Below are 23,860 nucleotides of genomic sequence, written 5' to 3'. Positions count from 1 at the left end.
AGCTGTACTACACATATAAATCATTATATCATAATTTTTTCACTTAAAGAGAGTCTGAAGCGAGAATAGATCTCACTTCAGACCTCATATATAGCAGGGGCACGTGTGCCCCTGCTAAAACGCCGCTATTCCGCGGCTTAACGGGGGTCCCTGTCCCCCCAAACCCCCTCCGTAATGCGGGGGAGCGCTTCCTGGTTGGGGCAGGGCTAACCGCCGCAGCCCTGCCCCACGCGCGTCTGTCAGCGCGTATCTCCGCCTCTCCCCCGCCCCTCTCAGTCTTCCTTCACTGAGAGGGGCGGGGGAGAGGCGGCGATGCGCGTCTGATAGACGCGACTGGAGGCAGGGCTGCAGCCGTTAGCCCTGCCTCCAGGAAGAGTTTTCCCTGCGACCAACTTTCCGACCATCTTTTGCGGGGGGTGGGTTGGGGGTGAAGGGACCCCCGTTAAGCCGCGGGATAGCGGCGTTTTAGCAGGGGCACACGTGCCCCTGCTATATATGACAGCTGAAGCGAGATTTAGTCTCGCTTCAGTGTCTCTTTAAGTGTCTCTTTAAAGACATTGGGAATGAAGACAAAAAAAAAGCCAGATACTTAATGTACCCAAAGAGAGGGAAGGCTCTGGGTCCTAATGAGCCTTCCCTCTCCTCTCCCGATGCCCGTTTCAGCGCAGGATCCCCCATAGCAGCATTTGACTAATTTGGACAAATGCTGCTATCTCTGCTGCCAAAGGTAGGCTACGGAAGTCTTCAGGAGCCCAAATGCTCCCGAAGATGGGCCGATCCAAACTGCGCATGCGTGAGCACCCTCTCTCATGCATTTGCGCGTGCGCAGTATGGAGCCTCCTGTCTTCAGGAGGACTCGGCTCCCCAAGACTTCCGAAGTCCCCCGTTACAGGGGATTTAAAAGGGGGGGGAGGAGGCAAGCGCTGCACCGAGGGCACTGGGAGAGGAGAGGCTTACTAGGACCCAGAGCCTTTCCTCCCCTTAGGTGAGTATCTGGCCTTTTTTTTAAATCTAGGATTCCCAATAACTTTAAAGAGGCTTCCACCGTCCTCCTCAGCAGAGGAAATCCAGAGCTGGAACCCCCAAAGTTTGCTTGTCGCCGTCATGCGCAAGCGCACTAGCAGCTTTCAGCTCGGGCTATTTCTGCCAGAGCCTAAGTGAACAGCAGCTAGTGTGCCTGTGCAGGAAATATGGTGGCGTAGTGGTTAGTGCTCTTGCCTTGCAGCGCTGGGTCCGCTGGGTCCCTGGTTCGAGTCCCAGCCAGGTCAACATCTGAGTTGTATGTTCTCCACGTGTCTGCGTGGGTTTCCTCTGGGCACTCCGGTTTCCTCCCACATCCCAAAAACATACAGATAGGTTAATTGGCTCCCCCCTAAATTGCCCCTAGACTGCAACACATACACTACACAATATAGACATAGAACTATGGTAGGGATTAGATTGTGAGCTTCTCTGAGGGACAGTTAGTGACAAGACTATATATATTCTGTACAGCGCTGCGGAAGATGTTGGCGCTATATAAATACTAAATAATAATAATGTTCCTGTTTGTTTGCGGTTGCCAGAGCTGGATCAGGCTGACTGAGGGAGATGGGGAAGCCTCATTAGGATTCAGAGGCTTCCTCCTCTTGAGGTATCTGGTTTTTTTTTTTTCAAATTTACAGGTCTCCTTTAAAAGTTATATGTAGCAGCACACTGTAAGGGCCCTTTTGCACTAGCGGCGATTGCAATGCTGAATCGCAAATTCGCAAATCGCTAGTGATTTTTAAATCGCTACAGTTTGCTTTTTAACATAGGAATCGCGGTAGGTAATTTCCACTACCGCGATTCGTTTTTTACTAAAGCGTGATCACGCCACGGAGTGATTTTTGCCGCGATTTTGCTATGCAGTGCATTGATTAGCAAAATCCCGATCGCAATCACCAGGAAATTTTGGACTTTGCTGAATCGCAATCGCTAGCATTTAGCATGAACGCTAGCGATTGCTAGTGGAAAAGGGCTCATTTCCACTAAGCTCCAAGACCCAATTATCCACAAAAATGCAGCTGGTTGGGACTTTGCGTTGCATTTACTACAATGCAGCAAATGGATCCATCCGTTTGCATATCCATCGCTGCTCTGCAGAAAATGTACTGAACGGTACGTTTTCTCTACAAGTGGGAACCAAGCCTTAGTGGCTGTTACTGTACTATTAGAGCATACATTCCAACTTTATGATTCCTCGTTGAGAAGCTCTTGTTGATAGCTTCCTTCTACCTAGGCAAGTACCCATTTGGGGCACTTTTTCCTGCTACTGGTACACTTTAAAGGATACCTTACTGCAAAAACTATTTAAAGAGAACCCGAGGTGTGTTTAAAGAATGTTATCTGCATACAGAGGCTGGATCTGCCTATACAGCCCAGCCTCTGTTGATATCCCAAACCCCACTAAGGTCCCCCTGCACTCTGCAATCCCTCATAAATCACAGCCATGCTGTGAGGCTGTGTTTACATCTGTAGTGTCAGTCTCAGCTGCTCCCCCGCCTCCTGCATAGCTCCAGTCCCTGCCCCCGTCCCTTCCCTCCAATCAGCAGGGAGGGAAGGGATGCAGGCGGGGACTGGAGTTCTGCAGGAGGCGGGGAGAGCAGCAGACTGACACTATAGAGATAAACACAGCCAGCTCTGACAAGCTGTTTGTCAGCAGCGTGGCTGTGATTTATGAGGGATTGCAGAGTGCAGGGGGACCTTAGGGGGGTTTGGGATAGCAACAGAGGCTGGGCTGTATAGGCAGATCCAGCCTCTGTATGCAGATAATATTCTTCAAACCCACCTCGGGTTCTCTTTAAAAATAGGAGGAGCAAGCATGTGTAGTCTGTTACTGCGTACTGATCCCCCGAACTTGCTTCCTGGTGGTCACGACTGACTGCGCAGGCACTGTCCAGTGATACGCGTCCTTGATTACATGCATTGCATGTCCGCGGCTAGGAGTGCTTTGCGTAAGCGCACTACATCACAACAACGTAGTGCTCATGTCCAGAGCGATTATGGCCACGCAATCGCCGGGCAGCGCCTGCGCAGTCAGCCACGACCACTCCCACCAGGAAGTAAGTTCAGGGATCTGTACGCAGTAACAGAGGGGGGTGGAGGAAAACAGGGGAGCAGTGGGCATAAGGAGAGCCCACTACACAAGCCTGCTCCCTCCCCCTACAGAGTAACCAAGCAGCTCAGGGTGACCCAAACTACTAGGAATGTGTAGGGGGATAAAAGGGACCAAAAAGCCCTCTTACTAAAAAGCAAAGCTTAGTGTAATTGCCTTCTTTAAACAGAAGAAAATTTGCAATAATTCAGTTATAAATGAACATTTGTGGTTACCCACAATGCACTACTACTAAATATGCAAATTATCCCTTTTTGCCCTTGTTAAGCCAAGCAAGCATCCAGAACCGCTGGTATATAGCAAGCCTATAGCTTTAGGTTTTACACAGTCATATCAAACCCACATGTAGACAGCCTATTTCAGACTTTTAGTCCTCATCAGTACGTGGCAAGGATTGATAAGGCTGTATGAAATAGGGCTTGGACGAGTACAACAGAGTAACCAAGCAGCTCAGGGTGACCCAAACTACTAGGAATGTGTAGGTGGATAAAAGGGACCAAAAAGCTCACTTACTAAAAATGCAAAGCTTGGTGTAGTTGCCTTCTTAAAACAGAAGGAAATTTGCAATAATTCAGTTATAAATGAACATTTGTGGTTACCAACAATGCACTACTACTAAATATGCAAATTATCCCTTTTCACCCTTGTTAAGCCAAGCAAGCATCCAGAACCGCTGGTATATAGCAAGCCTATAGCTTTAAAGAGACTCTGTAACATCGAAAACCTCCCCTGGGGGGTACTCACCTCGGGTGGGGGAAGCCTCCGGATTCTAATGAGGCTTCCCACGCCGTCCTCTGTCCCACGGCGTACATCAAAAAAGGGCGTCGGGAAAAAAGGGCGCGTGGTGTAAACGATAAACAGTATTATCGTTTATTGAAATATTGTGTAGAATTTCGTTTAGAAATAGTGTTTTAAGAATGTAAAAATCACTAAATAATGTGTATGAGATCGGCAATTCTTAAAACGTTAATCTTCCGTATTTGTAAACTGAAACTTATATTTACGTTTGTTAAAACCCTCCCTGTACCTATCCCTAACCCCTAGACCCCAGTTGGTGCCTAAACCTAAGACCCCCCAGTTGGTGCCTAAACCTAAGACCCCCCTGTTGGTGCCTAAACCTAAGACCCCCCAGTTGGTGCCTAAACCTAAGACCCCCCTGTTGGTGCCTAAACCTGAGACCCCCCTGTTGGTGCCTAAACCTAAGACCCCCCCTGTTGGTGCCTAAACCTAAGACCCCCCAGTTGGTTCCTAAACCTAAGACCCCCCTGTTGTTGCCTAAACCTAAGACCCCCCTGTTGGTGCCTAAACCTAAGACCCCCCTGTTGGTGCCTAAACCTAAGACCCCCTATGGATAATAATGTTTTACAGAGATTAATAAATAAAAAATGTAAATAAAAAAATGTAAACAATTATTTTGGGCGAAAAATAATGTTTTAGAAATGTTTTAGAAATAGTGATTTAGTATCTTTATAAACGTTATTCGTCACGGGCTCATTTTGTAAAGTTAAATCATCACAAACATAGTTATAAATCCTTAAAAATCTCCGGGCGCCGTTTGTTAAAACGTTAATAATCTCCGGCGCCTTTTTTCCCTGTTCGGCGCCCGGTAAACGATATTTATAATAGGAGTGAATGGGGCGCCCTTTTTGTCCACTTGTCTCATGCGCCCAAATCTCCTGCTTCCGTCCCACGGGGGTCTCGCTGCAGCCCTCCGAACAGCCGGCGACAGACCCGACTGTAGCTTCAATATTTACCTTTGCTGGCTCCAGCGGGGGCGCTGTGGCTGCTTTCGGCACGGAAATACCCGACCTCCGTCGGGTCCGCTCTACTGCGCAGGCGCCGGAAACTTGCGCCTGCGCAGTAGAGCAGACCTGACGGCGATCGGGTATTTCCGCCTACTTCGGAGCCAACAGCCGTCAGAACGCCTGCACAGGAGCCAGGAAGGTAAATATTGACATCACCGCTGCACAGAGGGCTGCAGCAAGATCCCTGAGGGATAGAGGATGACGTGGGAAGCCTCATTAGGATCTGGAGGCTTCCCCCACCCGAGGTGAGTACCCCCCCCAGGGGATGTTTAGTCATTACAGTTCCTCTTTAAGTTTTACACAGCCATATCAAACCCACATGTAAACAGCCTGTTTCAGACTTTTGGTCCTCATCAGTACATGGCAGGGATCAATAAGGCTGTATGAAATAGGGCTTGGACGAGTACAACAGAGTAACCAAGCAGCTCAGGGTGACCCAAACTACTAGGAATGTGTAGGGGGATAAAAGGGACTAAAAAGCCCTCTTACTAAAAAAGTAAAGCTGGGTGTAATTGCCTTCTTAAAACAGAAGGAAATTTGCAATAATTCAGTTATAAATGAACATTTGTGGTTACCCACAATGCACTACTACTAAACATGCAAATTATCCCTTTTATTTATCCCCCTACCTTAGTGTTTTTGCACTAAGGTATCCTTTAAAAACTCCCACAAAAATATACTATTAATAAACTATTCTAAGATTTTTTTTTGTTAAGATGTGGGCAAAACATCTCCTTTGTCAGTAAATCTTTCTATCAAAAACACTGATTCTGAAGTACTGCTGTTTGGGCTGACAAGCTTCTTGTACTGTACTATGTGTACTCACTTCAGTTCTTGCCTTGTCTTGTGCACCGAGATTCCCACCCCCCTTGCTCGCTCCCGATTTAGTAGTGAGCTGATAGGGGAGGGCTTACAGGCCCTGGGGGTGAGAATGGGGAGGAGGCGGGCTGTAGCATTGCATCCTGAGCAGAGTAGTCAGCTGAGTCTTGCAGCAGCAGCACAAGAAGCCTGCAAGCGAATCAGGCAGGATAGCCAGGAGGAATCCATGAGGCATAGAAAGAACCGCTGAGTAGTGGATACAAATCAGCTTTTCTTTTCTAGCGCTCGGGATTCTCGAACTCGAGTTGTTTTTCTTCAGTTTATTTGTCAAGCGCCCTTCTAGAGGATTTGTTTGGTGGAAGGATGACTGCTATTTCCAACCGGAGCTGAGCAGAAGCAGGAGAAAGTGTCTGGAAGTGAGCGGAGACAGGATTGCGGAGTCACAAGTCGTCTTGGTTTTTTTTTTTCTTGCTTACTGAGGATTATTTAATCTCCAGGCCTATTGGGAACAAGACAACTAGCAGGTACTGTGAGCAATTGAACTTATTTTTGGGCTTTGAAACTGCATTTACCCTTCTGTTTAGAGTTTGGAAAACTGCTTGTAGCTGCTGAGTCAGGCATGTTCACTCTTGGGGGTGAGAGAGGAATGCAGCGAGGGGGTGCAAAGGGGAACTCTCCAAATCCCAACAAGTCAGGCGTGTGCTGCTAGAGATTCCCTGCGCTGCATAGGCCGGTGTGGAATCTGTGGACGGAAGAGACGTGATCTATCAGCAATCTCTCTATTTACAGACCAAAAGGCTTCTGTCAACTACAGAGCTGGGGGAGCTACTGCACGTCCTGCTCGTGTACTTCAAGCTGCCACTCAGTATGCATTCTGAACAGCTAAAGCAGGACAGGGAAGCTGTGTTATACCCGCAACATCGATACATTTTTCTGGCTGAGAAACTTGCACCGACCTGCTAATAACTTGCCGCCGCCTCATGCCTAAAAATCTGTTAGCAGATGGTGCTGAGGAAGCAGCGCTACTTGGAGCCCACGTGTGAGCCTCTACTGGCTGTGCGAATTTGGCAGTCACTGCATAATACTGTGCTGCTGCAAACTTGTGTGCTTCTTACATTATACACTAGCAGTCTTGATTCCTAGAGCTGTACACCTCCTATTCGTCTTCTGCAACGTGAGACAGGAGTAGGGAGGAGGGAGCTCAGGCTTCTGGCTGTGTCACTGGGCTTGGGGAGGTGGGGTGGAGAATGAAGTTCACTTGTTTACACTCCTGCCCTGGCTGCTGCTGTCCCACCATGCACGTTAATACGCTCACTGACTGGCTGCTCTCTTTAGCCTTCATGTGAAGACTGGGGCATGGGGAGGGAAGATGAAAATGGGTCTACTGGATCTGGGGAGGGTTTGTGTTCTTAGTAAAGTCAATGACTGGCCCGCCTGCCAAGTATTCAGCACTGGAGAGGGGAGGAGTAGTTAGAGGAGGGTGCTGGCAGCAAAGACTGACTGGCAAAATGAAAAATACAAAACCACGTGAAAGGCGAGGCTCCAAACAAACGTGGCTCGCTAGCTGTTGGGTTTAGATTAGAAAGGATGTGTTTAGGTGATTTGTAATTTTGCAGACTGTTAGGGAATTCTGCAATATGGTTGCAGAGCAGAAAATACATGATTATCATTCAGCAAGGTAAGATGTACTTTTTTTTTTTTAGATCTAACAATCTACTGACCTTTTGAAGAGAACCTCTTAGCAAACTATATTTTTGTGGGAGATATGTTTTAACAAATTATTTAATTTTAGTATTTACATTCAGTATAACTGAATGGAATTGGAAAATACTACAGAATTGCATAGAAAAAAAAATGCATGTATTGCGTGTATTTTGTAGTAGAGAACAGGCTAGCTAGCGTTCACAGTGGAGCAGTGTGGCATAATGGGCGCATAGTTTGCCGTAATGTTTACAATGCAGCTGTTGCATTGCAGTATAGCTGCGGGCAGCATGAAAGTGCGGGTGGGAACAGTGAAGCATACATTTCTTTGGCAGGGTGATATAATGCGTGATTTCCCGTTCTGGAGCATTCCTGCTGTTAGGGCCTGTACACACTGCTGTGCTTGTGCTGCGTTTTTTATCGCATGCGTTTTCATAATCCAAAGGTCTTTAAAAAAAAATCATGAAAATCGTGATGACCTGTACACACTAGTGCAATGCGATTTTTCTATTTTCATGAAGGCTTTGCGATTTTAAATTCTAATGCGCAAATGCAGCAGTGTGTACAGGCCATTAAAGGGAACACAGTATTCTCTGAGAACCTTGCTGTATACTTGGCATAGAAATGTAATTCCATGCATTTAATTGTGTCCATATTTGGAAGGCCAGCCAGTATGGTGAGCTTAAAGAAACTCTGTAACATCAGAAACATCCCCTGGGGGGTACTCACCTCGGGTGGGGGAAGCCTCCGGATCCTAATGAGGCTTCCCACGCCGTCCTCTGTCTCACGGGGGTCTCGCTGCAGCCCTCCAAACAGCCGGCGACAGACCCGACTGTAAATTCAATATTTACCTTTGCTGGCTCCAGCGGGGGCGCTGTGGCTGCGCTCGGCTCCGAAGTAGATGGAAATACCCGATCTCAGTCGGGTCCGCTCTACTGCGCAGGCGCCGGAAACTTGCGCCTGCGCAGTAGAGCAGACCCGACGGCGATCGGGTATTTCCGCCTACTTCGGAGCCGACAGCCGTCAGAGCGCCTGCGCAGGAGCCGCGAAGGTAAATAATGACGTCATTTTGCACGGAGGGCTGCAGCGAGACCCCTGAGGGACGGAGGACGGCGTGGGAAGCCTCATTAGGATCCGGAGGCTTCCCCCACCCGAGGTGAGTACCCCCCAGGGGACGTTTTGACATTACAGATCCTCTTTAAAGTGGGATAAAAATGGAGTTTAAAAACTCTTGTATTTTACCTCTGCTAGGTACTAGAGTATTTAACATAGTATCGCCCAGGGCTGTGGAGTCGGAGCAATTTTTGGGTACCTGGAGTCGGGGGGGGAGGGGGAAATGCACTGCCTCCTAATGAATTTGAACTGTAATTAAAATAGAAAATATTATAAAATGTTCTATTTCTCAGATAATAGGCATGATAAATTATATATCTATATCTATATATATACACACACACACACACACACACACACACACACACACACACACACACACACACACACACACACACACACACACACACACACACACACACACACACACACACACACACACACACACACACACACACACACACACACACACACACACACACACACACACACACACACGTTGCCCGGGTATGTAATTGGCTAGTGTTAGCTCTGTCCACTTTTTCTAATCCTAACACAGAATTACCTAGTTTGTGAGCTTTGCGGTCTTTGGCATCAATAATTGGCTGTGGCTCCACTACTTTGAAAATCAATAGGTGAATTTTGATTAGCTTTTGTAGGCTCCACCTACTTTTCTGAATATTAATCCCAGTCACCCACTGTGCAAAGTTTAAGAACCCTGTCATTGACAGACAGTGTAAGAATGGCTGCAGTTTACATTCTGGCAGTTACATTTTTCTTTTTCTCCACCCACTGATGTCCTGATGCTTCCCGGGTATGTATTTGGCTGCTGTTGGCTGTGGCCACTTTTTCTAACACACAATTGTCAATAGTCAATGACCAAGTTTGTGAGATTTGTGGTCTTTGGCATGAATAATTTTTATTGAAATGAAACACATCTGATTCGCTGTTTGTAGCCCCACCCCTTTTCTAAATATTTAACCCCAGTCACCCAATGATCAACTGTACCAGGTTTGAGGCTTGTGCCATTAACAGTGCAAAAATGGCAGCAATTAAATATTTGCCTTGAAAATCAATAGGTGAATTGTGATTGGTTTTTGTAGGCTCCACCCACTTTTCTGAATATTAATCCCAGTCACCCAGTGACCAACTGTGCAAAGTTTTAGAACCCCACAATTAATAGTGTAAGAATGGCTGCAGTTTACATTTTTCCAGTGAAATGTGTGTTTGTCTCCGCCCACTGAAGACTCGGCATTGCCCAGGTATGTATTTGGCTGGTGCTAGCTCTGCCCACTTTTTCTAACCCAAACACAAAATTACTTAATGACCAAGTTTGTGAGCTTTGAGGTCTTTGGCATCAATAATTTGCATTGAAATAAAATAAATCTGATTGGCTGTGGCTCCACCCCTTTTCTGAATTTGAACCCCAATCACCCAATGGCCAACTGTACCAGGTACAGGTGATTAACAGTGCAAGAGGCTTGTGCCATTAACAGTGCAAGAATGGCATCAATTAAATATTCCCCTTAAAGATTAATAGATGGATTTTGATTGGCTTTTGTAGGCTCCACCCACTTTTCTGAATATTAATCTCAGTCACCCAGTGACCAACTGTGCAAAGTTTGAGAACCCTACCATTAATAGTGTAAGAATTGCTGCAGTTTACATTTTCTCAGTGAAATTTGTATTTGTCTCCGCCTACTGATGACCCAGCATTGCCCGATTATGTATTTGGCTGGTGTTGGCTGCGCCCACTTTTCCTAACCCTAACACACAATTACTCAATTACTCAATGACCAAGTTTGTGAGCTTTGCGGTCTTTGGCATCAATAACCTGCATTAAAATGAAACAAATCAGATTGGCTGTTTGGGGCTTCACCCCCTTATATAAATTTAAACCCCAGTCACACAATGATCAACTGTACCAGGTTTGAGGCTTGTGCCATTAACAGTGCAAGAATGGCAGCAATGAAACATTCCCCTGAAAAATCAATAGGTAATTTTTGATTGTTTTTTGTAGGCTCCACCCAGTTTCCTGAATATTAACCCCAGTCACACAGTAACCAACTGTGCAAAGTTTGAGAACCCTACCATTAACAGTGTAAGAATGGCTGCTGTTTACATTTTCCCAGTAAAATTTGTATTTGTCTCCGCCCACTTATGACCCTGCGTTGCCCGCTTATGTATTTGGCTGGTGTTGGCTGTGCCCACTTTCCTAACCCTAACACACAATCAATTACTCAATTACCAAGTTTGTGAGCTTTGCGGTGTTTGGCAACAATAATTTGCATTGGAATGAAACAAATCTGATTGGCTATTTGTGGCTCCACCCCCTTTCTGAAATTGAACCCCAGTTACCCAATGATCAACTATACCAGGTTTGAGGCTTGTGCCATTAACAGTGCAAGAATGGCAGAAATGTAAATATTCCCCTTGAAAATCATTAGGTGAATTTTGATTGGCTTTTATAGGCTCCAACCACTTTTCTGATTATTAATCCCAGTCACCCAACGACCAACTGTGCAAAGTTTGAGAACCCTACCATTAACAGTGTAAGAAAAACAAAAGTTTGCTTTCTTAAAACAGAAAGAATTTACGATAATTCAGGTTGGAGTGAGCTTGAGATGTCTCCCGGTGCATCACTGCTGAAAATATGCTAATTAACCATTGTTACCCTTAGAAGCTAAACACACCTCCAGAACCACTGGAATGCAATGATGTGTCAGCTTGTTAAATTGTGCAGAGCCATAATAATCCAACATGCATACAGACTGTTTTGGATTGTTTGATCCTTATCAGTGCATGACATAGATTAATTTGGCTCTATGCTGTAGGGCTTGTAACACCGAGAGGGACATGCTACCCAGCAAGCTCATGGTGACCCAGAACTCATTGGAGTGTGTAAGGGACTACAACGGTCCTAAAAGCCCCCTTACTAAGATGTTAAGAAAAACAAACGTTTGCTTTCTTAAAACAGAAAGAATTTGCGATAATTCAGGTTGGAGTGAGCCAGAGATGTCTCCCAGAGCATCACTGCTGAATATATGCAAATTAACTATTCTACCCTTAGAAGCTAAACACACCTCCAGTGTAACAGTGTATGGCTGCAGTTTACATTTTCCAGTGAAATTTGTATTTGGCTCTTTTTGGTTATGGGAATAAAAAGTATCCTATACTTTATTCCAGGTAATGTACTATGTGTGTGCCAAATTTCATTCAAATCCGTTCAGCCGTTTTTGCGTGATCGAGTAACAAACATCCAAACATCCGAACTTTCCCATTTATTATATTAGTAGGAGATATATATATATATATATATATATATATATATATATATATATATATATATATATCTCCTACTAATATAATAAATGGGAAATAAAGTATAGGATACTTTTTATTCCCATAACCAAAAAGAGACAAATACAAATTTCACTGGAAAATGTAAACTGCAGACATTCTTACACTGTTACACTGGAGGTGTGTTTAGCTTCTAAGGGTAGAATGGTTAATTTGCATATATTCAGCAGTGATGCCCTGGGAGACATCTCAAGTTCACTCCAACCTGAATTATCGCAAATTCTTTCTGTTTTAAGAAAGCAAACTTTTGTTTTTCTTAACATCTTAGTAAGGGGGCTTTTAGGACTATTGTAGTCCCTTACACACTCTAATGAGTTCTGGGTCACCATGAGCTAGCTGGTTAGTCTGTATCTCTCGGTGTTAGAAGCCCTACTGCATAGAGCCAAATTAATCCATGCCATGCACTGATGAGGATTAAACAATCCAAAACAGTATAGTTATTTGGTTTTGGTACGAGAGATATTCTAAGGGTCCTCCTTGTGGGGGCCCTGGATAAACGAGGGGAGGATGGCAGCTGCGTCGAGTGGAGGAGGTGGAGGAGGCATGCCAAAACTTCGGAACTCAGTTCGCTTTGTAGTAAAGACGGATTGGAGGAAGCATGGACCAAAGGCGTTCATCGATAAGGTACTGGTGGAGGGGTTGAAGCTGAATAAGAGCAAGATGTTCGCAATACAAGATTTTCCAGGACAAGGGGCCTATGATATTACTATGCATAATGAGGAAGATGCGCTAAAAGTGCTGGCAGATTATAGAGAGAGCAGGGAAGAGTATGTTAATTGGTTGGAGTCGGTCACGCCATTATTTAATGAAAAGGCAAGACAGATTTATGTACATATGTACAATCCATTCGTGGAGCCAGATGTGGTCAGGCTGTTTATGCTCAGATATTTTGAGGAGGTGAGTTATGCTGAAAAAATATATAACCATATTGGTGTTTACAGAAGCAAAATGAAGTTTTTTGTGAAGTTCAAGAGACAGGAGGGTTGCTGGCATGATGTAGTTCACCCGCCCCCTGTTTTCTCTATTGCTGGAGAGAGAGGTTATGTCACGTATCCTGGGCAGCCTCTCTACTGCCGGAGGTGCTATATGTTCGGGCATGGAGCCGGAAGTTGTGTTTCTGAGGAGCGGTGCAGACATTGCAAGGAGCCAGTGCACCCTGGCTCCAGCTGTAAGAAGGTGAAAGTGTGTGACCTCTGTGGTTTGGCTGGCCACTTGGCCAAAGATTGTGAAAGGCGTGGCAAAACAAGGATTTACACGTATGCTGCTGCAGCTGGTTCATACAGCAGGGGAAGGAGGTGGTCAATGGCTCCCCATGTGGAGCCCCGGGACCCTGAGGCTGTTACTGAGCCTCCCTTTGCTGATGCAGCTGGAGAGGGCACCAGTGTGTGTCATTCGAGCCCAACCGCTGCTGAGACCCCCCCTGCCCCCCCCTGTGGATGATGTAACTGATTCCCAGATGCTGCAGGCAGAGGAGGTGTCAAAGCCGCAGCGAGTTAAAAAAAGGAAACTTGCCGAGGACGTGAATGAAAATGATGATGCTGTGGGGAGTGGGGGTGAAGAGGACGCCGTGCCTCTGTCTGCAGAGTTTCCCTGTGATGTGCAGAATGTTGCCGGTCCTGCCTGCAAGAAGGCTGCCGCTGCCGTGTCTGCAGCGAGTAGGACTGGAGAAGCTGATTTATGTGCTGTGACTGAGGTTGCCCCGAGTCCCCCCGCTGTGGAGAGTCAGGCTGGGGCTGTGCAGAGAGATTTTGTGGAGGAAACCCCCCCAGAGCAGCTCCCCAAAGATGTGCCAGGCTCTCAAGCAGAGTGGGATTCCCCCGATGCCAGTGACGTCACCAGCTCAGCTGTTGCTGAGCGGGACCCGCAGCGTGAGCCTGGAGAGCATGCTGAGGCTTCCCCAACCCCTGCCACCAGTACCGAAGCCTCCCCCGTGCTTCTCATCAGCCAGGCAGAGGTGCCTGATGTCTGCACAGACCCCCAGCGGCCTGCCATGGACGCTAGTAGCCGCAGGTCCGCTGGGAGCAGTAGTGCCACAGTCCCTGGAGCCGGCTCAGCCGGCGAGAATGAGAGGAATACAGGTGGGGAAACAGCTGTACAGTCAGCTGATCCCCTGCACAATCCTGACTCCACCCCTTCTTCTGCTCTCTCGCAGAAGACTCTGCCAGCACATTCCAACCCTGTGAAAAGCGCAGGGAAAAAGATAAAGGCTGACACTGCTGGGGGGAGATCCCAGCAGGGGACTCCCTTTTTTCCCTCCAAAAAAAACGGCTCCCCAAATTCAAATAAAGGAGGGAAATCAGCCAGCATGATGTCAGAGGAGGTGGGAGGAGGTTATGCAAATGAGGAGGAGGAGAGTGAGATGGACATAACTGACCCTGGGAAGGTGGAAGGGGAGAAAGAGGTGGTGATAGAAGAGAGTGACAGCGATCATCCACCACCTTATCAGGAAAGAAAAGATGCTGTGACCGAATCAGAGAGTGATGACACCCATGTGTCAAAAATGCGTATTGTCAGTGACATTTCTGAGGGAGAGTTAAAAGTTGACATGATGCAGTCTCCTGTACCCACTAGCTGGGAAAACACCAAACCAGCTAGGAGGATTAACCCAGAGGTGCCTGGGCCGAGTACTGCTGGAGATTCTGGTCCAGAGGACTGGAATATGGCGGAGTCAAAGAAACAAAAAAGAAAGAAAAATAGAAAAGGAAAGCAGGAGCCCGCTACAGTGGGCTTAAGGAAGAGTCCCAGGGCATCCAAGAAGTGATGATGGCTGAGTGTAGGGTGCATAACACGTGGTGTCTTTTGGTGATGGTCCTGTCCCTGCTGTCTGTAAATGTGAGGGGGATCGGCTCCTCATACCGCCGGGCTGCAGTCCTGCAGGACCTTGCAAATTTTAGGGCGGATATTTTTTGTCTGCAGGAGTGTATTTTGAAGACGGTACCAGGCTCTGGGGAATGGGCAGGGGGCAATGCCATCTGGTCCCCTGCCTGCCAGAGTAGGAATGAGGGCATTGGCGTGCTGTTTAATAACTCAGGCATAAAGGTTTTGTCACATGCTGTCATCATTCCGGGAAGGATGATGGTTGTGAATTTTGATTTTTTTGGTTCCCAGTACCGTCTTTTTAACTGTTACGCTCCTGCAGACAAAAATGAGAGGGCGGAGTTTTTGGAGGTGCTCAAGTTCAATCTGCCAGGCCGCATTAAGACCATTGTGGCCGGCGATCTGAACTGTATAAGATCGGTTGGGGATCGAGTGGGGTCAGGAGAGACCAAGCTGGACTCCACCAGTAGGATCCTCAACCAGATTGTGACAGATTTTGGACTGCAGGATGCAGCTTTGGCGGCAGGCAGCAGGGACAGGGAATATACTTACTTTTCGGATACGGGCACGGTTAAGTCACGCATAGATTACTTTTTACTTTCTAGGTATGTGTTGGTTTCTGCTGTCTCTTATCACCAGGTCACTTTTTCTGATCACAGAGCCATTCTTTGTTCCCTGGAAGCGTCGGAGAGAGTGGTGTTTGGGAAGGGAGTCTGGAAGTTGAATGTGGAGTTGTTGGAGGATGTGGATGTACTTGAAAGATTTAGGGTGGAGTATGCAGGATGGGTGTGTAGGAAGAGAGGGTTTGTGGATTTGTTGGAATGGTGGGATTGGGTGAAGAGGAGGATTTCTGGCTTTTTTAGGAATCTGGCGTATGAGAAGAGGTGTTTGCAGAGAGAGGAGGAAGAAAGGTGGAAAGTGAGATTGCAGTATCTGGTGAAGATGAAGGAATGGGGGTATGAGGTGGAGGAAGAGTTGGAGGAGGCAAGACCGCGAATGAAGGGAATGTTGATGGAGCGTGGGAAGAGGATTGTGTATCAGGCGAAAGTGAGAGATTTGGAAGAGGGGGAGTCTTGCTCCCGTTTCTTCTTTAAGAAGGTGGTGTCCAGTAGGGAAGTGTTAGAGTCAGTGGTGGTGGATGAGAAAGAAGTGGTTGGTTCTGAGGTGGTGGAAGAGGTGCAGAAGTTTTATGTGGATTTGTATGGAGGAGGGAATGTTGGGTCGGATGTGGAGATGGAAGAGTATTGTGATGAGGTGTTGGAGGAGTGTTTGGATCCGTTGGAGGTGCAGCAGTTGAAAGAGTCGGTGGCCACGGAGGAGGTATGGGCGGCAGTGGGTGCCATGCAAACAGGCAAGACTCCAGGGAAGGATGGGCTCTCAGTGGAGTTTTTTAGGTGGGCCTGGCCTATCATTGGTGGGGAAGTGGTGGAGGTGGTCCAGGAGGTTTTTTCTTCTGGACGGTTGTCCCCATCAATGCGGGAGGGAGTCATCACCCTGATTTATAAGAAAGGAGACAAAAAACTGATAAAAAATTGGAGGCCGATTTCGCTGTTGAATGTGGACTACAAGATAGTGGCGAAATTGGTCGCAAACAGGTTAAGGAGTGTGATAGCATCTATGATTGGAGAGGGGCAGACCTGTGCGGTCCCCGGTCGAAGAAGCGTCGATAACCTGGTTTTGTTAAGGGACATGATAAATTTTTCACAGGAAAATAAAGTGCCGATGGTCATTGAGGGTATCGATTTGGAAAAGGCATTTGATAGAGTATCACACTCCTTCCTGTTCGGGGTGATGGCAAAATTAGGGGTCCCTGATTGTCTCCTAAAAGTTATTAGAAGTTTTTACACTGGAATTTCGAGCCAAGTCTTGGTAAATGGGGTTTTGTCCAGGTCATTCCCCGTTTTGTCCGGAGTCAGGCAGGGGTGTCCGCTGTCGCCTATGGCTTTTATTTGTGTGGTGGAGCCTTTGCTGAGGTATGTCCAGCGGGATAAAGTGGTGAAAGGGTTTGTTGTGCCAGGTGGTGGTGGAGAGCAGGTGAAGTATTTGGCTTATATGGATGATGTGTCGTTTGTGGGCGGGTCTCAGGCTGATATTGACAGGGTGAATTTGCATGTGAAGGTGTTTTGTGGAATGTCTGGAATGTCTGTGAATTGGGAGAAGTCCCAACTGGTTTCCTTTGGGAGGCCTGTACCTTTGAAAGTGGAGAAAGTGCCGGTGAGTCAGGAGATCAAGGTGTTGGGTGTGGTGTTTGATGCAGAGATGAAAGGTAGAAAGACTTTGGATGAGGTGAAAGGGAAAGTGGTAAGAAAGTTGAATTTGTGGAGGTTGCGGAAGTTGTCCTTTTCAGGGAAAGTGTTGGTGGTGAAAGCTGTGATATTGCCATTGTTGTTGTATTTTTGTTTGGTCTTGCCTCCTGGCAAAAGGTGGATGCAAGAGGTGCAGAGAATGTTGTTTGTCTTCTTCTGGGGTTCAAAGATGGAGAGGGTGGCACGGGTGACGGTTCACAAGGGTGTATCTCTGGGTGGTTGGGATTTCCCTGATGTTGCTTCCTTTTTGTCTCTGCACTATCTGGTGTCTGTCCGTAGAGTGTTGGAGTCAGAAGGGAGGGTGAAGGATTTTGTGAGATACTTGGGAGGATGGTTGTGGAATAAGTTGGGATGGGTCACTAAGGACCTGAGCAAGCCTGCCGCATTTACAACCGCGCTATGTTACCAAAAAGTCAAAGACATTCTGGATAACTTCAACATGACAGGAGCAGCCTTGACAGACATCAGCAAGCAAAACATAAAAAAGTGGATTACAAGGAATGATATGATCTGTTATATAAAAGGAATGACAAGTGTGCAAACAGAGGCAATATGGAAGAGAATGAGTATAAAAGGAATAAGGCCTCGTTCAGACTATACGCGCTGCCGTCCGCATTTTGGCAGCGCGTATAGTGTGCGACACGCAAGAACGGTAGAAGGGCATAGACAGCCCTTCTACCGTTCCCATCATATGCGCTGCGTGGCAGCGCGATTGCGCTATCGCGTGCTGCACGCATTTTTGGGAATCGCAGCGCAGATCCCATTCATTGTAATGAATGGGATCTGCAGCGCAGCGCATAGGAGCGCAGATGGCGTGCGATCGGACGCGTTGCGTTCCAATCGCACAGCCATCTGCGCTAAATGATGTGAACGAGGCCTAACAAACAGGCAGAAGGATGTGGTGTGGATGGGCCTGGTATCAGCACTCCCTACTAGAGGTTTTTGCAAAAGGAGGGGTATAGCTGTCTCAGGAAGGTGCCCAAGAGAAGGGTGTGGAGGAGAGGAGGATGTGGACCACGTTTTCTGGGAGTGTGATTTTGCAAGGGATTTTCGGAGGAGGTTGGGAAGGTTTCTAGAGGTGGTGGTGGAGGTCAGGGTCACATCTTTTTCAATGGTGATGGGTGGAGTGTCACTGGGAGAAAAGGAAAAGGATAGGAGAGGGTGGATAGTGTTTTCTGTTTTCAAGGAAGTTCTGTGGGACGCAAGGAACCTAATTGTATTCAAAAAAGAGCAGTTGTCATTGGAAGCAGTATGCAATATATTTTTGGCAAGACTGTACATGGTTTATCTAGCAGATAAAAGAGGTGTTGGGGAGGAGAAGGCGAAAGAATTGTGGAGACAAGAGGAATGGGGCTCTTTGCTCTAAAATGTATTTTTTTGCTGTTGTTTCTTGATTGATAAAGAACAGATTTGATTAAAGCCGGCATGATGATTAAACAGTGAAGGAAGGGCAATATCGCTGCCAACCTGATGGAGAGATCCGTGTGATGGCTGGTTTTTAAGTGATTTTAATCTGAAAGGCAAAAAAAAAAAAAAAATCCAAAACAGTCTGTATGCATGTTGGATTATTATGGCTCTGTACAAATTAACAAGCTGACACATCATTGCATTCCAGTGGTTCTGGAAATGTGTTTAGCTTCTAAGGGTAACAATGGTTAATTTGCATATATTCAGCAGTGATGCACTGGGAGACATCTCAAGCTCACTCCAACCTGAATTATCGCAAATTCGTTTTGTGTTAAGAAAGCAAACTTTTGTTTTTCTTACACTTTTAATGGTAGGGTTCTCAAACTTTGCACAGTTGGTGAATTTTCAAGGGGAATATATCTGCCATTCTTGCACTGTTAATGGCACAAGCCTCAAACCTGGTATAGTTGATCATTGGGTGACTGGGGTTCCATTTCAGAAAGGGGGTGGAGCCACAAATAGACAATCAGATTTATTTCATTCCAATGCAAATTATTGTTGCCAAACACCGCAAAGCTCACAAACTTGGTAATTGAGTAATTGATTAATTGTGTGTTAGGGTTAGGAAAGTGGGCAAAGCCGACACCAGCCAAATACATAAGGGGGCAACGTAGGGTCATAAGTGGGTGGAGACAAATACAAATTTTACTGGGAAAATGTAAACAGCAGCCATTCTTACACTGTTAATGGTAGGCTTCTCAAACTTTGCACAGTTGGTTACTGGGTGACTGGGATTAATATTCATAAAAGTGGGTGGAGCCTACAAAAACAATCAAAAATTACCTATTGATTTTTCAGGGGAACATTTCATTGCTGCCATTCTTGCGCTGTTAATGGCACAAGACTGAAACCTGGTACAGTTGATCATTGCGTGACTGGGGTTTAAATTTATGTAAGGGGATGGAGCCCCAAATAGCTAATCTGATTTGTTTCATTTTAATGCAGGTTATTGATGCCAAAGACCGCAAAGCTCACAAACTTAGTCATTGAGTAATTGTGTGTTAGAGTTAGGGTTAGGAAAAATGGGCGCAGCCAACACCAGCCAAATACATAATTGGGCAATGCCAAGTCATCAGTGGGTGGAGACAAACACAAATTTCACTGACAAAATGTAAACTGCAGCCATTCTTACACTATTAATTGTAGGGTTCTAAAACTTTGCACAGTTGGTCACTGGGTGACTGGGATTAATATTCAGAAAAGTGGGTGGAGCCTACAAAAAACAATCACAATTCACCTATTGATTTTCAAGGCAAATATTTAATTGCTGCCATTTTTGCACTGTTAATGGCACAAGCCTCAAACCTGGTACAGTTGATCATTGGGTGACTGGGGTTAAATATTTAGAAAAGGGGTGGGGCCACAAACAGCGAATCAGGTGTTTCATTTCAATGAAAATTATTCATGCCAAAGACCACAAATCTCACAAACTTGGTAATTGACTATTGACAATTGTGTGTTAGGGTTAGAAAAAGTGGCCACAGCCAACAGCAGCCAAATACATACCCGGGAAAAATTAGGACATCAGTGGGTGGAGAAAAAATCAAATTTCACTGCTAGAATGTAAACTTAAATTTGGCACACACATAGTACATTACTTGGAATAAAGTATAGGATACTTTTTATTCCCATAACCAAAAAGGAGGTGGAGACAAATACAAATTTCACTGGAAAATGTAAACTGCAGCCATTCTTACATTGTTACACTGGAGGTGTGTTTAGCTTCTAAGGGCACAATGGTAAATTTGCATATATTCAGCAGTTAAGCCCTGGGAGACATCTCAAGCTCACTCCAACCTGAATTATCACAAATTCTTTCTGTTTTAAGAAAGCAAACTCTTGTTTTTCTTAACATCTTAGTAAGGGGGCTTTTAGGACCATTGTAGTCCCTTACACACGCCAATGAGTTCTGGGTCACCATGAGCTTACTGGTTAGTCTGTACCTCTCGGTGTTACAAGCCCTACTGCATAGAGCCAAATTAATCCATGGCATGCACTGATGAGGATCAAACAATCCAAAACAGTCTGTATGCATGTTGGATTATTATGGCTCTGTACAAATTAACAAACTGACACATCATTGCATTCTAGCAGTTCTGGAGGTGTGTATAGCTTTGAAGGGTAATATTGGTTAATTTGCATATATTCAACAGAGATGCACTGGGCGACATTTTAAGCTCACTCCAACCTGAATTATCGCAAATTCTTTCTGTTTTAAAGAGAACCCGAGGTGGCTTTGTATAACGTTAGTGGGGCACAGAGGCTGGTTGGGCACACTAACACCAGCCTCTGTTGCCCCATCGTGTGTGTCAAAGACCCCCCTGCTCGCCGATATACCCCCGCAATGCTGGCGACACGCAGCGTGTCGCCAGCACAATGTTTACCCTAGCGCTGTCTGTCAGCGCCGCTCCGCCGCCTCCTCCGCATCGCCGCTACCTGCCCTCGTCCCTTCCCTCACGCTGATTGGAGGGAAGGGGCGGGTAGCGGCGATGCGGAGGAGGCGGGGGAGCGGCGCTGACAGACAGCGCTAGGGTAAACATTGTGCTGGCGACGCGCTGCGTGTCGCCAGCACTGCGGGGAGGATAGCGGCGAGCAGGGGGGTCTTTGACACACACAATGGGGCAACAGAGGCTGGTGTTAGTGTGCCCAACCAGCCTCTGTGCCCCACTAACGTTATACAAAGCCACCTCGGGTTCTCTTTAAGAAAGCAAACTTTTGTATTTCTTACACTGTCAATAGCAGGGTTCTTAAACTTTGCACAATTGGTCACTGGGTGACTGGGATTAATATTCAGAAAAGTGGGTGGAGCCTACAAAAGCTAATCAAAATTCACCTATTGATTTTCAAAGGAGTGGAGCCACAGCCAATTAGATTTATTTCATTTCAATGCCAATTATTGATGTCAAAAACCGCAAAGCTCACAAACTAGGTCATCCTTGAGTAATTGTGTTAGGATTAGAAAAAGTGGGCAGAGCTAACACTATCCATTTACATACCCGGGCAACGCCGGGCGACTAGCTAGTATATATATATCTATATCTATATATATCTCTATATCTATATATATCTCTATAGCTAGCTCTGCTTAGTCCGATACATATCTGATTGTGACTGTATATATGATGTGTACACGGGAATCGTATATCTCTATCTCTACATCTATGCTGTAAGAATAAAGATGTGTAGCTGTGTCACTAAGAGATGGTCAATGAGATGGAAATAATTCTGCACTGATGCTGATTTATGCACTCCCTTTGCTCATGAAATGAAATAATTTGATATGTTAAAATTTGGTTTGGTGACTATGAATTAAAGGGTACCTGAGACGGATGAAAAGAGAAGTTTTATATATACCTGTGCCGCTCCCACAGTCAGGAGCATTCTGCACCTGCGCGATAGTGCTGCGTCGGTGTTGTACGCTCCCAGCGGCGGAGTGTGTGCATGCGCACTACATCCGACTGGCTCAAGTACCTAGACCAATTGCAGAAGATCCAGGTGGCGGAGGAGGACAGCGAGGGACTGAAGGGGGCTGGAGGAAGCCCCAGGTATGTATAAAACTTGAATTTCATCTGTCTCAGGTTTACTTTGTTACACAGTAGTACTATACATATGCACTCCCCACAGAGCTGAAGGGAATCCACTAAGAATGTTGTGTGCATTGAACAGAGGTGTTTATCACCCATAAACCTGGTTCAAATTGTACCTTACGAATGTGTAAAGCCTCATCTACACGTGTAGATGAGGCGGCGATCCGGCGGCTCGATTAGCAGCCGGATAGCCTCTTCTGCGTCGCCGCGCATGCGCCGGAATCAATACCCGCTCGTCCCCGCGCCGCTTATCTTCCGCTTGATTCCCTGCCATTGTCCCCTCGCGGGGAGCGAGCAGGGAATCGGCGTCCTGTCGGATCTTATCAATCGAGCTGCATCAGCGGCTCGATTGATAAGGAACATCGCGGCCGCATCTACGCGTGTAGATGCGGCTTAATAGAGGAAGAATCTCCTCCATTCTCCTGCAGAGTACCTGCACATCACTCTTACATGTACCCACAGTTAAGGTGGCCATACACTGGTCGATTTGCCATCAGATTCGACCAACAGACAGATCACTATCTGATCGAATCTGATCAGAGAGGGATCGTATGGCTACCTTTACAGCAAACAGATTGTGAGCTGATTTCAGCCTGAAACCGTTCACAATCTGTTGTGGTGGTGCTGCTGCTGCTGCCGCCCCCGCCCGCCCGCATACATTACCTGCTCCGCCGGCGCGACTCCAGTCTCCCGGTCACCGCTGCTCTGTCTGCGCTCTGGTCTCCAGGTCCGGCATGCCTCACTTCTTCTAGCCCGGCAGGAAGTTTAAACAGTAGAGCGCCCTCTACTGTTTAAACTTCCTGCCAGGCTAGAAGAAGTGAGGCATGCCGGACCTGGAGACCAGAGCGCAGACAGAGCAGCGGTGACCGGGAGACTGGAGTCGCGCCGGCGGAGCTGGTAATGTATGCGGGCTCTATTGCGTCGGTCGTCGGGCACTTGAACGCCGCTAGCGATGCGCTCTTTACCCGCGGGCGATCGACGGTTATTTTCCGCACGGCGCGTTCGACGGGATCGGACGAAATGGATCGAAATTCGGCGTGTAGCGTGAACGATTGGCAGCAGATTCGATCCCAGTGATCGAATCTGCTGTCGAAACGGGAGCAAATCGGGCCAGTGTATGGCCAGCTTTACATTGCCTAGGGCCTGATAGATGTTCTTTGTTCCTGTCTGTACCTTCTACAAGTACTCTTAACAAGGATATCAGTGTTCTCCCCAGAATTTTTTTCCAGCCGGGTGGCATGAAATAGTAGCCGGGTGGCAGGAAAAAGTAGCCGGGTGGGGCGAGTTGAAAATGCAGGGCAACTGTGCTTACAGCATAGGAGGAGTTGAGGAGGTGAGCCGATGACAGCCGGGTGGTCACGAAATCCAGCCGGGTGGAGCACCCGGCTAAAATAGCCTGGGGAGAACACTGGATATGACTAAAAGTATTGGAGGCAGAAGATCCGCCGGATATCCAGGTGACTGGTATTGTTTAAAAGGGAATAAAGGAAGCCTCTTTATCCCTCTCACTTCAGTTGTCTTTTAAAATTCCTAAGCGTTGGCAGTTGAGATGTATTTCATGTTGCATACTTTCAATCAACAAGATTGTAATATGCAAATTAGAGGAGTCGGTGTTGAGGAGTCGGTGGAATCCTAACCGTCGGAGTCGGTGGATTTTTGTACCAACTCCACAGCCCTGGTTCCTCCGCTCCTGCAGGTTATGCGCTTGCTGCTCCTCTCCTCCCTCATAGTAATGTGTTGCCTTAGCAA

The 23,860-nt window shown here is 46.7% G+C and overlaps 1 protein-coding gene across 2 annotated transcripts in view; it reads left to right on the top strand.

The window, feature by feature from the left end:
* Positions 1–5,959: 5,959 nt before the first annotated feature.
* Positions 5,960–23,860, top strand: part of GRB10 (growth factor receptor bound protein 10) — a 307,083-nt gene continuing 289,182 nt past the window's right edge. For both annotated transcript variants that reach the window (XM_068234549.1, XM_068234547.1), the window contains exon 1: positions 5,960–6,284. The gene's annotated coding sequence lies outside the window, so the exon portion shown is untranslated. The remainder of the gene's footprint in view (positions 6,285–23,860) is intronic.

Source organism: Hyperolius riggenbachi, chromosome 5 (assembly GCF_040937935.1).
Source record: "Hyperolius riggenbachi isolate aHypRig1 chromosome 5, aHypRig1.pri, whole genome shotgun sequence".
NCBI classification, from domain to species: domain Eukaryota; kingdom Metazoa; phylum Chordata; class Amphibia; order Anura; family Hyperoliidae; genus Hyperolius; species Hyperolius riggenbachi.
This window is presented reverse-complemented; position numbering and strand designations above follow the sequence as displayed.